The 16,049-nt window shown below is 42.8% G+C and overlaps 2 long non-coding RNA genes across 2 annotated transcripts in view; one reads left to right on the plus strand and one right to left on the minus strand.

Annotated features, from left to right (window-relative positions):
* LOC128854353 (uncharacterized) overlaps positions 1–16,049 on the minus strand; it is a 52,759-nt gene that overhangs the window by 23,566 nt on the left and 13,144 nt on the right. The gene's annotated exons all lie outside the window — the stretch shown is intronic.
* Positions 2,811–16,049, plus strand: part of LOC128854352 (uncharacterized) — a 28,614-nt gene continuing 15,375 nt past the window's right edge. The window contains exon 1 of the long non-coding RNA XR_008453389.1: positions 2,811–3,025. This is a non-coding gene — a long non-coding RNA (uncharacterized LOC128854352). The remainder of the gene's footprint in view (positions 3,026–16,049) is intronic.

Genomic DNA, 16,049 nt, shown 5'->3' on the forward strand with positions numbered 1-16,049 from the left:
GAGCAGAAGCTGGCAGCTCCCTATATTGGCTTTTGTTGGAATTAATGAGGCTTGATTACTTTCTGGCTTTTTACAGCCTTCTGAAATGTCAGGTGCCAATCCGGCTACCTTGGCAGAAGCACATCCTCAGCCTTCCCCCCACATTCACTCCCTGTACCTGGGCATTTTCGTACCTCTCCTGACTTTTCACTCCAGCCCCGTATATGCTGATGGACCTTTGAATGTAGTCTGAAAACATATTTCACATCAGGGACTGCAATTCTCATTCATGGATTCATTATGAGGGGTAATACATCATTACAGCTGTTGCATTATGGCTGTTGTTATATTTACTGGTTATAGCAGCACACAAACCATCACCAAAGCTGAAATGACTGTGTACAGGAGAAAGCTCTTCAGACTTTTGCAGCTAAGAGGCTCCCTTGGTCTCTGCTCTCAAGCAGGGACAGTCAAGCATGTCTGCTGGAATTACCATGGCTAAATTGATGGATGCTCCAGGCTTGGACTGACCTGGTCTTAGCAATTATCTTGCATTGCTCTCGGCTCATCCAGGAACTATTCCCAACACTCCCCACCAGCGGCATCTTTCTGCTGCTACTCCAGTTGCCCTTTTCTTTTTTACTCTTCTATCTCAGCTCGACTCTAGTGTTCTGGGTACAGCGAGGAAGAGTACCTTATCGAGCAACCATCCTAAGCCCATATGCCCCAGGCGTACCTCAGCATGGTGACAGAACGAGAATTAATACAGCATTGCAAGGACAGGCTGAATTATTTACTTGTCCCATAAATCAGTTGGCTGGAGTGTTCTCTGCACAGCAACAACACTGGCCATTGCTCATTATTCTCCTTGCTAGGGCTGCCAAAGCTGGTTGCAAAGGTTAATGTCAGAAAGTCCATGCCTTCCCATTCACAGATGCTTTGTTTTCTGCTTCCAATCATTCCTCTCTGCTGCTGATTCAAAGCACGGAAACGCAGGCCTGAGGGGCTTGTGGCTGAATCACAGCCTCCCACTCTCACCACCAGCTCAGTCCTCTCAGTCAACACTGGGAATAGATCTCTGCTCCCTGCGCTGGGCACAGCCTTTCCACCCTCGGTGCTTCCCGTAGCCTCAGTGGGTGGGGAAGCCTGAACCAGCTTCTCATCCCTTTTTTTAGCAAACATTTTTACAGTCTTAACTCCTATTTGCCTCCAGATATTTGTCCTATTTCCCTATGTGGGTTGACTGATTTAATACATCTCCTGCTTGTGTTCATCAGAGGTAGGAGGGCCCTCCGTACAGATGCACTCAGCTCCATGAGCACCACATCCCACCAGCATTCCCTGTCCCTGTGAGCAGTGATGCTCAGAGCGCCCTGCAGCATCCCAGGCCCATGCAGCGCTGCGGCATGTTATATATGAAATCAGGTTTCACATTAACAGCCTGGATGAGTATCCTAGCAGAGCAAAAAGCATGTACAAACCTGCTGTGTCTCTCCTTTTCAGGACACAGGTAAGCCTCATAAAGTCATGGAAAGCCCTAAAAACGCTCAGCCATGGTGCACTGACTCCACTAATGGATACGGAAGATCTGTCCCTGAAAATAACTGTTGGCTGCTAATTAGTAGTCACTTCTCTGAGTCATTCAAGAGCCTTAAAGAGTTTTATGGGGATAGATAAATTCAATTATTTTAATTCCAGAAAGATCTCCCCAGATAGACACAGTCACACTGGGCTATTTCTCTCATATTGTCTGTGCTGCCCACGTGCAAACCCCTTCCAGCATCCCCAGATGGGGGACCACAACGGAGAAGGTGAAATTCACTCAACATCTTTAAATTACGTTGAGTTACTGCAGGATCTGACAGAGTTCTGCAAATCTAACTCAACATTATTCAATTAGTCCATTTGGCTGATTACCATCTGGGTCACTGTTGTCAGGGATACAGCTGGCACCGTGTTCACCCATAGATCGCATTGGAAAATACACCTGGGTATACAGAGGTGTTAAAAATAACAGACCTTCAATGTAACATGATTTCAAAACATTCCCACAGCTGCTTCATGGATCCTAGAGTGAAGTTCAGCTCATTAAATTTGCCCATCTTAAATAAATTAAAAATAAAACCAGACTTCTGTGGGATCTCTGCGCTGATGGTGGATGTGTGACGCAGAGGAGGATGTTCTGGGTGACTTTACCTGTCATATAGTGTGTGTTATGCACTGGTCTTCACATGAATCTCTAGAGATTGTGTCTGCTTGTGCAAGACAGACAATATCTGAGGGCGTGTGAGACTTCGATTGTGGAAATATGAGACCCAGAGCACATAGGGATGAAATCACTGCGTTTGTGCTATGGTTGCGTGTGAGCATGCACGAGAAAGAAAGGAAAGCCTGAATACTTGTATTCTGACTGTTCCTACTTGGGATTGTGTGTCTGCCTGCACCTATGAGCAGGAAAGCAGATGCCCACAACAGCTTTGTGTGTTTGAGGGATTTAACCTGCATGATTCTGGTTGTGAGATCGTAAAATGTATGTAAGGGCAAAGAGACAAAGGATGAGAGAGAGAGGGAATTGGCTCATAAGGATTTGGAATTGTGTGCCTGCATGCCCAGTGTGGGTGTGACTGTGTGTTTGCTAAGCAGCCACTAACAGAGGTCAGTCCGGGACAGGTCACTTACAAACATAGAATCATCAGGAGGCCAAAGCTTCAGGTGACAACAGCGCTGACATCACTTGCAGTTCATGCCCAGATAAGCCTGTGTCACAGGAGTGCAAAGGGTTTGCAGCTGAGCCTTGGCTTGGCTTCCTCTCCAGCCTGTGGTCACAGGCAGCGCGTGACACAGTGATGGGAGCACTGACTGCGTTATACTCCAGAGAGCTAGTGAACTCGCAGACAAGTCATTTGTTTTCTAAAAAAAGGTTAAATCCTTATTTTGGCTGAAATGTACCACTGGCCTGAAGCTCCCAAGGTCTAAGCAAAGCCATCTGTCACAGTCAGCTGGGCTGGACTGCAGGAAAGTGGCCTTCCATATCTTTTAGAGACAGGTAAGTACATTGCGATGAACTGCTGACCTGTTAGAAAGGCAATTGCTCTAAACAGATGCATAATGGAGAGGTGTGAATTGGCCCCTATTTAATTTTCAAGGAGAGGACAAACTATTTACTGTCCTGAGAGAACCTCCTTCTTCACTGTCCATAGATACATGAGGCGAAGACCATAACAGGAGACACAAGAGCAATAATAAATGCAGATTAGGTGGCATTTCCCCAAGCATTCGGTGCTGCCTGACTGTGTTTTGGGACTGATTTACCATACAGCACAACTGGATGAGCACTGAGAATGTGTGAACTACCCCATCAATTCATTGCCTTCATACACTTCTTCACTGGCTGTTCAGGGCAGCTCACACCCCAGATGAAATTGGTCCCATGCCTTTAATGTACAGAGTTAAGAAAGAGTCCCAACTGATTTGAAAGTGCAACATTTGCATTGTTACAAGTACCAGCGCGTGCCAGCCCATGGCATGAAGAAGAATGATCCAAATGCACTCCAGCAGTCAGTAATACTTTGAGGTGGAATCTCAAGCATGTGCCCCTGCAGGGACATGGATAGGGTGATACAGAGAGCTATGCCAGCTTCAGGTGCTTCTGGGAACCTGTCTGAAGATGGATAATCCTGTTTCCCAACTGCTTTGTGCCCCAGAAGTAGCATAAATTGCTATGCTAGGTCATTGCTCAGAACTCAGCCCGGTTTCCGTGTGATCTCTCTCCCATACAAAAACTGAAATCACTTTATCCACCACAGAAATACAGCAAATTCCACCTTGGGTGGAATATGACAGCTATTTAAGGTTGATGCTACGCAGGCTGAGATAGGAAGTGAAAGCAACTGTAAGTCGTGCAAATCCAAGGGGAATACAGATAGGAAGAATATTAGTCTGCAAATGGGAAGGCGTCCCAGATCACTGGTACTCAGACATTCTGTTTTGTATCCAACCAAATGGCAGTGACTGATACTGCTCTCTGTGACCATCCTCCCTTGCCAAGGACCTGATTAGAGGTACTTAACACGCTTTGTTCTTGCTGAACAATAACCTTTCTAGCACTGCATTTTTCTTTTGAGAAGTCCCACCCTAAATACTGATCAAACTCAACCTGTTTAGCTCGATAACAGCAGCTCTATTAAAAGTCTGTCTCATGCACCCATTTTGCCTTTTTCTATCCCCTGTCACGAGCTCATCAGTAAACAGCTAAGCAGAAACTTGATTAAAAATGTGAAAAAAAAGAAGTTTTTCTCCTCTACAGGAAGATTTAAAGCCCAGCTGTTTTAAGCTCCTTCCCACAACAGGTTTCCACAACTTGTTGCCTGAAATCACTCACACAGAACTGTCTGTCACAGTGTGAGCTGTGCTGCCCAGTCCAATTGCTGTTCCTCCCACTAATACATCAACTCATCCCAGCATTCCAGCATCTTTTCAATGGTTTTAATACTGGAACGGAATTATGTAGAAGTGACTCATGGTCAAATATCAACAAGCAACTTGGAAGCAATCTTTCAAAGAGATTCTTGAAGGACGCCAAGATCTCAGCTTATGGCACAAGTGTCTGATTTCTACCCTCTCACCGGAGACCCTTCAAGCCAAAGGACAATTACCAGATGTAGAATCGAAAGCGGAACAGCTCAAGAGTGGTTGTTATCAGCAAAAATTTACTGGTCATGAAAATCCAGACTAAAACAGAGTGAGAGAGCTAATTACTCACTCTATGTGCACAAACATACTTTGAGGAGAGCACTTAATGCATTTAATTTGGGGGTTTTGGTCTTTTTTCAATACTGCTGCCAAAGCCTCTTGCTGTTCTGACCACGTATGACTAACTCACAGCATCTTTGGGAGCCTTCAGGACTCTTTCTCAGATCCCTGTACCAAACATGCTCTATCTGACCATCAAATTGAATGAAACTCGTTGGAATGAAATATTTTTGAGCCCAACATTCCAAGGGTTGATGTTGCCTTGATAATGATAAAAGAAATCATGTACATGTTGGGTTTTCTCTTCCGCTTTGAAATGTAATCCCGGGGCAGTGTGTAAAGAAGTAATTGCATCTGAAAAAAAAAAAGAGAGAGAGAAACAGAACCGTGTAAAGTCAAGATTTGAGAAGCTCTCAGCACAGGCAGCAGAGAAGATTTGAATTAGAGTCTGAGGCACAGAGGAGGATTGGCAGTGGGAAACGGAAGACAAAAGGTGAACCGGAGAAAGTCATATAGGTCACTGGAATAGTACAGTAGATAGAGGGGTGAAGGATACAGTGAGATAAAGAAACATATTAGAGATGCATGCATCCATCTAGGTATATATTTCTGCATTCTTACCTACCCACAACTTGTTTTTCTCTGCCCATCTGTCTCTATGACCAAACTGCTTCCCTATTCTTTCTCTTTCAGTCTCCTGCTTCTTCTCGTTCTAAACTTGCTTTTCCAGTACATCTCTGCTTCCACTGAAAAGTGGTCCTACCTCCTCCCATCCATTCAATCCACCACAAGCCACACTTACAGCTCTCTGGACACAATGAAATTGTAGTTCCTCAATACATAAATAATCGTTTCTTTTCTTGTAAACAGAGGATTATTCATTTCTAAGAGAAGGGAGTAAATTTAACAACTTTTTGTAAATGCTGATAATTTAAAATTAAATGAATGGAGGAGGGTATGTGTGCAACAGGACTTTATTAAAATAAAAAGAGATTAACAAGGTCTCATTCCCTTCAATTATTAACAATGTACTTGTTCTCCAGAAAAGTACCCATGAAAATTTAAAACAGATGAAAATGGTTGTTCACTTAAAACTGTTCAGTTAATCTGTGAGAAATGTTTTATTCAAAAGCATTAAATGAATACGGCAAGGTTTGATATGCGATAATCCATCATTCACGTGGCTCAAACGTGGAGATCGATAAAATGTTGTGTAAAGAGACGAGGTGAACATGGCATCTTTGGAAGATTTCTGCACAGAAGGCTTGTTTCAATTCATGGGATGTCCAAAATCAATATGAAGTCATAGATTTTACAAAGTGGATGCCTTTTTGTTTTTTTTTCATTTATAACCTTGCAGTCTCAGCTCACATTTGGAGGCTGAAGTGATATGAGTTGAGAGGAGGGATCTACGTCTCAAAAGCTTTGGTCTAAATGACCACATCACCGGTGTTTCAGGATAACCACTACAAAGTCATTTGGGAAGGAAATTTGGATGTGGATCATAGGTCATATTGGACTTCAAAAGTTCAAAGTAAGATTAAAAGGCCGTGTCTCAGCCATAATAAGAGTGGAAAACCACCTAGGAACCGTGCATGTGGACCTGTCCGCTGGGGCTGAATGCAGACCTTTGGGCCAGGCATTTCCTTGCAAGCTACAAGTAGAGTTAGCAGGACCGTGCATTGCTTGAACCTGGTTGGTTTCGAGCTTAAACTCCAATTCGAACAACCTTGTTTTCATTGCTCTCACTGTTTGCAGTAGGGTCAAAAGACAGCTGTCCGAATGGATGTTACTTTTGTTCTGAGAAAAACACAAAAGCAGGCCAAAACAGGGCAAAGAGAGGAAATCCAGTACAAAAGGGAAGTGTTTTGCACATGGTGCCCATTGTACCAGTTAAGCTTTGAGTACAAGGAGCTCTTTTACCCGGCATGATTATTTTGAGGCTGTGCATAAGGTTTATTTCTGGTTTTATTTGAACAAAAGTGTTCTTGTAAAAGACTGTTTCTTTCTATGCACGATGTAAATGCACTGTTATAACCCCCTAATTTCCCTTATTTGGGTCATAACATGCACAATACTGAGAAAAGATGGGGCTGGGAACCTGTGCGAGCCCACAGGCTTAGAGGTAGAATTAGAGGGATCCATTTCACCGGGTTTCTTCCTCCCATCTCTTTACTTCCTTTCTATGTTTCTGCAATTACTGCGCTTTCCAAGGTGAGATTAGGCAAGAACAAGGCTGCTGATCTAAGCACAAAGATTAGTTTTATCTCTTAAGGATAAGGCTGCTCAGCTCATGATAGTCTGTTATCTGTATTCATAATGAGCAGAGATGTAATGGAGAACCACCAGACTGCAGTGAGTAGCCAAAGTGAATCGTAAGCAGCATCTGTGTCTCCTTGTTTAGCCTGCTCTATAGTCTGATAATACCAGACTGGGCAAAGAGACGCCAAATAACTCCCATTATCGTACGGACGCAAAGCCACGTGTCTGAACCACTGCAGCCTGGGCAGGTGCAGTTGGCCCCAGCTAGTCTAAGCCTAGGAAAGGAAGAGAGAAACGGTGAGGAGGCAGTAATTCCTCATTTAAATAACTAAACTGGTAACAAAGAGTACTGAAATATAGACAAGGTAAGACAGGAGATGTCTATTCATATTGTTATACTGAGCAAATGGTGGAGACAGTAGCTGTTACATCAAACTGGCTTGATGACGGAGAGAATGAAGAAAGAAGATGATAATAAAAGTTGTTTTGTTTTTCTCTAGGTTGGCCTAAACAGAGCTGTGTTGTGGTTGTTTGCTGGGTGAAACAAGGCTCTTGATGATCTGACCTTCCTCACCCTGTTTAAGCACTACACAGCTCTCTATACCTCAGTTAATGGAATAATTCCTTCCTGATGCATAACAGATACATGATTTAAGTGCAAAAGCTAGGGAATTATTTGTAGAGATGAAGCGGTTTCTTTTGCAGTTTCTCTGATTCAGTAATAAAACTGCTACCGTGGCTCCAAACTGCTCTATGCTGGCACGTAGTGACTGTGAACTGTGCTCTCCTACAAACCTGGGCAGAGCAGCGATGTGGAGAAAGGAACGGCTTTAAGTGCACAGGGCTTTTAAGTGTCTGTAGCAGCATCTTTGGTTGATTAAAGAAGTGCTCATGTTAATCATATCTTGTGCTTAATGAACTAACACAAATTGCATCAAGCAGTGACTTTTTTATATAATATGCTTATGTATGGAAAAAACCTCTGCAAGAAAAATACGCCAAAATGACCATTGGAGGCATTCCCTTCCTCCACTTGAATGGCAGATCTTGGATGATTAAAATTAACAGCGTTTCAAAGCTATCAGTAAAATGCTTTGCACCCTTCTTCTGATGAGAAAGACAAACATCTAGAGTAGGAAACTAGAGAAAAGTATAGACAAGAAGAGTGTAGTTATGTAACAGTACCCATTTTATCAGCTTTTCTTCACGCTCTACTGAGTGTTTCACCTTACTTGTCTAACTAGTGAGTCCTGGGTTTTGTCTTGACCTTTCATCATTTCTGGTATGTTCGTTGCCAGTCTATTCCTGGCTCTGTTTCTGACTCACAGCATGAATTTGGATACGTTTAATTCATTTTCTCCATGCCTCAGCTTCCTTTTCGGTAATATTTAACAAGCTGAAGTCACTGATACGCGTGGAGCACTTTGAAATTCCTGGCTAAAAGTAAGAGACTATCTTCTGCTATAAAAGATGATCAAATTTGTGAATGAACAAACCTAGGGTCAGATAACATATCAGAAAGATGTTTGTAAGAGATAATGGAGCATTTATTTATAGAGCCATCAGAAGGCCAGACCGGGTCTTCTTGTAAATGGAATCAACAGTCCATTTCTTTGGGCTCTGGTCCAGTTCATACAAAGGCTGACACTTTATTAAAACCAGAAAAGGTCTATTTTCCATTTCTCAAGGCAGGCTTTTTTTTCATTGCCATATGCTTTTACTTCTCTATCTATCTTTTTCCCCAATGATCTGATATGGTTCTGCAATCTATTACTGTATTCGTCAGCAAAAAAACCCAAACCTGATCTTAAAAGGAGTGGGAAAAATTTCTCATGCTTCTTTTTGCCTCTACACTGGTTTTTCTTGTCAGTTTTTACCCTAGCAGCTTGGACACTGGTGTAACACCAGGTTTTTTCTTGTTTGTTTCTCCTGTGGCAAGGAACCATCCAATTTTCTGAGACCTGAACAACTACTCCCCTTTTAGAGGCAGTTCGGTGAAATGTAAGGATCTGTGACCTGCAAGGTCTGAGCAGTTGACCTGATTATCCTAAATGAATGCTCAGTGTTCAGAGTAGCTAAGAATCCTTATTCCTCAGTGCACCTCGGTGGATCTGCCTAAAAGCAATTGCCTAAGGACATTCAGGCTCTCACGTTTCCCTCAGGATCAGAAGTATCCAGTGGGCAAGGATTATCAATAAACACCAAGAAGCAGTGCACTGTTAGCTATATCTTTATCAATTTTTGCTTACTTTTGCAATGAAATTGCATTGGTAAGTAGAATTAAGTCCACTAGACAAACATGACACGATTATCCCTCACATCTTCTCTGTGTGGGGAGGAGAAGAGGCAGGAAGTTGCGAGATTTTGCTCTTCTTTGCACATCAATAGTTTTCACCTCCCTAGAAAAGAAGGGCCATCGCATACTCATGGGCGCACAACAGTCCCTCTGCATCAGTTTGGTGACATCAATGACACGAAAATGCATAGAGCTGTTGATTTTATCTAGGGTCTAAGACCCCTACGAAGGACCTTTTCTAACAGAGAACCTAAGCATTCAGCCTCACAGCCAGAAGACCCGAACTGCCAAGTAAAAGTGGGCAAGGGGACGATGAGTGTTTCCATATTGCATAGTTGCAGCGTGGAGCTGAAAGCACATTCTGGGCTGAGCTGCAAATAAGAAAGGTGCATGAATCCTTTCGGATGGGAATGGAGCAGTCACTCACAACCAACTTGCTCCTATAGCTTTTGCAGTTTGGCTGAAGTCCTCATAATTTTTCCAGGCATTTCTGCTGCAGTGCAGCTATTTCAGCCTGGTCAATGGCTGAAAAACAGCATGATGGCAACATATCGAGGTGCCTTTATTTGTTTCGGGGAGGAATTTTTCCTCGTTATATTCTTGCTGAAATAGAACGATACTGCACATTATTCCCAGATTTAAGGAATCTGTCTGCCAATTCAGTTCAGCCTAAGCCAATCCAATCTATCCATCTATCCATGTACAGATATTCAGGCACCCACTTGAGAGCTGGAAAGTGAGAAAGTAATAATTTTCTGACCTGCGTAGATGTTGCTTTGAACAAGGTTAACTGAAAGAATTAATCTTCACTAAGCAATGTTTTACTCATGGGGTTTTCAAGGCTGAGGACCAGGCTGCCTGGACACTGTATCATTTTTATCATGGCACTTCTTCATTTTTTTTTGTTTTACTGTTAGCCCTTGCCTCTTTCCCCTCCTCTCTCTTTTAATTTTCAACCTTTTTGTAAATGGTGCTGATTTATTTGGCCCCTCCATACCTCTCTCCCTCCCCTCCTCTCCATTTAACTCTCTGCAGGAAGAATCAATTTAAAGTAGCAGAACTGCTTCTACCCTGGACAGGAGGGTTGTGCAGTCAAAATTGGTTAGCGATTCTGAAGAGCTCAGATGCTATGGTAACAGAGGCCACAGAGGGATTCAGACAGGTATGATAGTTGTCATTTCCTTTACAGTCCCCACTCCCTGCACCTTCTTTGGCAACGGCTGCCTTTGAATTCTGATTTCAGGAGCCCCCAGTTTGAATTGTGCGTGGTTTCACCTTACAGAGGGGTGAGAGCGTGTTGGTTTCTATAACATATGTCCAAATTACCGGGCATTGCAAACATCATAAGGTTTAATTTTCTTCTAAAGAAGCAAAACTGACAACATGATAAATTCCAGTGATTTCCATATAAGCTGATGTTCTTCAAAATGAAGTCTAATGGGTAAACTCCATATAGTCTGGGATTCCATGGGGAGCTGACTGCACAGCTACTGTACGCACAAACACCTTTCATCCTGCATAAAAAACACTCACAGACTTAAAATGCTTTTACTACTTTTTACGTGCACAGGAAGATTCTAAGAGTGACTGTAAAGAAACTAAAACTTGACTAAAAAAGAAGAGTAGATCATATATCAAACTATTTACTCTGAACCCTTTGCCGGAAAGGGTTAGAAAGTTTGAACATTTGAACGTTTAACCCCTTCCAGTTTCATTACTTCCTCAACTAAAAGAGATTGAGGGATGTAATGCCTTATAGCATTGCCAACACTATTTTTCATTCCTAGTCCCTATGCCTCACAGAACTGTTGGCTGGTTGACTGCCCCAAGTGCTCAAAGAGTATTTTGTTGAACCGTCTAATAACAAACTGGGTTTTTAAAATTCAGTTATAATTCAAAGTGGTTTGCAAGTAGAAAAATACCTTTTTTTGAAATATCTTGCCTTGAATTTCCCAACTTTTACCTTCAATTTCCAAAACTTTACCTTCAATTTCTCAACTTTTACCTTCAATTTCTCAAACTAATCCCTACAAATTAATTAAGGAATTAATATGCCCTCTCACCAAAATTTGCTGGGCATCCTCCCTCAGTTTCCCTCAGCCTTTCCCTTTGTAAATCCTTTTCATATCGGCTGTGACAATGTTCTCATCCTAGGTGTTACCTGAATCCTTCTGGAAGCTGGATAGCTTTAGGAACTCCATAGCACCTGAGCTGAAGTCAAATCCCAGTCTCAAAATTCTCCCCAGCCTCCACAGCGGATTAGCCAAGCTCAGTATAAATCCCTATCACCCTGCGCTAAGCTTTCTCCAATGTATTTTGGACAAGAGTGAGTTAAAGAAACAGAGCTGAAATTCCAGTCTTGCATGTCTGCCATTGGAGCAGATTCACTGCTTGGGATAATTCCTTTGAATTGAACAGCACTAACCCAGGGATGAACTCAGCCTACAAGCCATATGATGCTAGGCACCGTAAATCCCCCGTCTCACTTCTTGCTCTCACTCCACAATATTTATTGTCTGGGCTAGTGAAGCAAGGAGCAGTGTCACATGTTCACGACACAAAAACGCTGTCAGGGAGCCTTATGCCCGATGGTCTGGTTGGCTGGGGTGGGGACTCAACTATTAGCAGCTTTTAGCTAAAAGGGGAGGGAAAACTCCATTTCCAGGATAAAAGGTATAATATCGAAATGATCCATCACAGGTGATGTACCCGGATGGCTTTATGAATGAGAGAGACAAGAAATAGATTGCCCAGTTCACTGCTTTTAAAGCAACAAAGCCAAGAGATAAATCTTTATGCTATGGATACTGTTTCCTGAACAGGAGAAGCACTCTATCTGCTGCTTAGAAACAGAGAAGTCAAATGGAAATAAGAATTGAGGGTTGTGCAAAAGACTTCCTCATATTGCTCTAATCATAGTACAGTACTCCGCCAATGAGCAACGTGAAGACCAAGGCGATAGATGGGCAAAGGAAGAAAGTGTTAATCTTAAGTACCTGCACTAAACCAGAAACTGAACTGACCTCAACATTGGTCAAGCACACTGACATCCAAGTTATATTTTAATGCATTCTTATTTTCATGAAGTGGATCTAGGCAGCTGATGAAATGCTTTGGAATTCCCCCAGAAGAAAGCTGCTATGGAACCCTGGTAAAATTTTCATTACTGCCTTATTGTGCTTTATAAGGTAATTTCCTGCTAAGACTCTGGTATTAAATAAAATTATAGCAAGCACCATCACAAGGTCACTCTATATATTTAATTCTTCACATTGACATTCCTCTTCTGTCATGCCTGTTGATTGTTTTGTGTGTTTAATTAGTTACTATGGCTGTATGAATCAGGATTCTCATGTCTGTCAGCATGACAAACCAGCATATCCATAATGCAAATGACAACCTCTCTTTAAGGACACCCATCACGTATAAATGCTAAGTGACAGACCTTGTGATAACACGGCAGGTTCCTGCTCTACACCCTTCTGTCCTGAACCATGTCAAAGCCATGTCTACAAATTGATTTCAGGTTTAAACCTACTCTGGCTGATACAACTATAGAGAATTTTCAACCACCTATCAGACTTCATTAGGTTCAGTGCCTCACGAGTCCCAAGCACGTTATGAGAGCAGGCAGTGTCGTACTAACTGCAACCTCTCTATCTGCCTCCAATCTTCTTGCTGGCAGCGGGCAGGATTCAGAGCAAATACGAGAGAATAATAACAGGAAATTACTGAATAATCAGACCATCGGATAAGCATCTTTCTCAGCGCTGCCATTTGGATGCTGGATGATAACCTGAGGCGCAGCACTGATTCGGTGACAATAGCCTCTGAAAGAAGCCCTATTCTCTCCACAGGGAGCAATGAGCCGTCTGCCAGGACTCTGGGGTGATACGGCTGCAACTGTAGGCTATGTCGATAATATCTGAAAACCACTATTGGCTAACTCTCAGAAAGAGATGCTCTCTAGCGTAACTGGGAATTGTTAAGCTCGGTATTATTGTCATTATTTATCTAGCAAAGGGAAAAGAATTACTCAGTTGTATGAGGGAGACCTACCACAGCGTTCCCTTCTGGCTTTAAATCACACATATTTCATAGCTATGCCTCCTTTTGGTCTGGCACCTCACGGTTAGGGCTTCAGATGGTGTCGAGTTGGGAACCTTGAGATCTAGTAAAGGAATCGTGCTTTTCCTCTGCATCTCTGTGTAAAAAAGAGGGCAATGCTTATCTTAGTCACGGGATGTTGATGAGGATCCTTTTCTTAGCTAAATAATTAGGACTATGTCTTGTCCTCTTGTAGCACAGAGTTACACAGTCTTAGGCTATTTTCTTCACTCGAGATCATAATCTGGGACAAAACCTCTCGCACTAACTGTGGTCGGGTCAGTGGAGTTACGATGCTGAAGGTCTGGGTCTGCGTTCAGCTTTGATGCTGAGCAGTCCCAGGTCACCACGTGCCGTGCCTGCAAACCACCTTGTGGTGAGGTCCTTTGTTCCCCCCTTGCATCCACCTTCAGTGCCCTATTTCTGCTCATTCTGCACGCCCTCCTGCCTGGCTGCTCCCTGAGCCTTTTCTACTTTCCTTTAACGCTTGCTCTGTGGTTAAGAAAGAGGTGTTTGCAAATCTTCCATGCTTTCCGAGTTGCCTGAATTCCCCCAGCACTAAGGTGTATGTGTGCAGATGCCGATGTTTCCCCAGCGTTCCCTTCAGTGCCTGCGCTCAGCGCTTTTCTAGCACAGAGCCAAGGATTATTCTAGTGGAATTACAAGAGAGGAGGCAACTCCTTCTCTGCAGAGAAAACAATTTCACAGAAGACTACACTAGGTTAGGATGGGAAGCAGGGACACAAAGGCAGTGAAAAAGAAGCTGATCTCTTTTTGGCTTGCCAGAATGAAGAGCCAATTAGGGTAAACTGGCATCCAGGGTATTTTTTTTTTAAAGGACAGAAAAGCATGGAAGCGTGAGGTGATTTGATTCCACCTAACTTTCTTTGCCAGCTTAATTACTGTTGTATCTCCATCCATCCCCTTCCTGGGCACTTTATTCTTAATGCTGCTTTTCACTGGTCCCACAGAAAGCTTATTCTGCTTAGGAGATAAAGGAATGGGATGCGATTCAAAGAGCGTGGTACCCAGGTACGTGGGGAAGCAGGAATGGGGAAGCCTGTGCACCTGAGCTACTAATCCCACAGCTGATTTTGGACAAAATACACATTCTTTGTACTTAAGAAGCCTAATGATAGAAGGAATGGGCCCTGTTGTGCGTTTGGAGAATTGAGATCAGCAAAAAAACAGATTAACACAGGTGGGAAACAAACAGTTGGATAAGAAGAGCCAAATACTTGACCACTGCACAAAAAAAAAAAGCCTGATTAAATACCTTACTTTGTAATTGCGCACAGGACCACCCAAAGCATGAGACAGATAAACCCTTTTTTAGTGGATTTCCAGCTCAAGACGTGTGGTACATGCAGGTTAAATATAGAGGAAGATGTGCAAACAATTTATTTTGACCTAATGTATCATTTGTGCTTCAGAGGGACAAAGACAGAAGCCTAAATCTCTATATCATCCTCCAAATCCTGTACTCTAGATCTGAGTTTTCTATCATTTATGCTTTGCAAATACCAGCAGCTGGTTAGCTGCAGGCTTCGTTTGCTCTCCAGAAAGTTCCTGAAGCAAAATTCCAATCCTAGCGCAACATCCAGTATAACTCCATGCAATCAGGTTGCATCAGCCTGGCCAGGGACGCTTACAGACCGCCGCATGGCGATGCTGCAGATGGTAAATTCGTGCTTCACAATTCTCAACCTCCTTCAACCTGACAAGGAGCCACATTTCAACTGGTTGTGCAGCCTTAGCCTGATTTCTTCAAGTAGTTAATGCAGACAAGTAGAAGCACTCACAAATTAAATTCTCAGCATCTAAAAATGGCTTAAAGAAACCTCAAGCGAATGAACTCCCTCAGGGCTGGAAGAGGAATCAATAGTGTTACAGGGCGTAAGAGAAGAAACACATCCTGTTCCCCATCTCCCTTGCAGACGTTACAGGCATGATTTACAGACATACGGTTTGTATGAATGGGTGGAAAACCAGACCCAGGAGGTTAAGCCTTACCTTTCCTGTAAATTAGGAAGAATTCAAACAAAATCAATGCAGTATGAAACATACATATAAAATAAATCAGCATTTTTGTATCTTTTTTTCTCTAACTTCTTCCTTTGATCTGACAAAGTGAAATGCATTTGAAGAAGAACCTCGCTTCTTTGAGATTCCCACTGGTTCACACTGCAGCGATGTGTGGCTGGAACACATTTCTCATATACAAAGCACAAAATAAAGCTTTGGGATGGAAAACCACAAGGCAACTGATGACCTACAACGACAGAGTGAGCTCAGGAAATGGAAAGAATTCAGGGACCCTTGGGAAATCTGTTTTCTTCCTGTATTGCTTGTATCGTATTCTGTCCAGCAAGACCCTGATCTCAGGTTCATCCTCTCCTGTAAAGGGAAGGCAATGCAATCTGGAGGATAGAGTGCTGTTGTACATCTCAACAACACCGATCTCTTTTTCTCCTCAACCATGTCTGAGTCTGGCTCGCCTTGTGCTAGCAAAACCTTCCTCAGTTTCTCTATTTGGGAGAGGAAGATAACAATCCTGACCTTTATAAAGGTGTTCACAGTAAGCGGAAAGAACATGCAATCTAAGAGCTTGGTGTAGTGCTATAATACAAATAATGGTAGTAACAACAAGACG

This window comes from Cuculus canorus, chromosome 23, assembly GCF_017976375.1.
Source record: "Cuculus canorus isolate bCucCan1 chromosome 23, bCucCan1.pri, whole genome shotgun sequence".
NCBI classification, from domain to species: domain Eukaryota; kingdom Metazoa; phylum Chordata; class Aves; order Cuculiformes; family Cuculidae; genus Cuculus; species Cuculus canorus.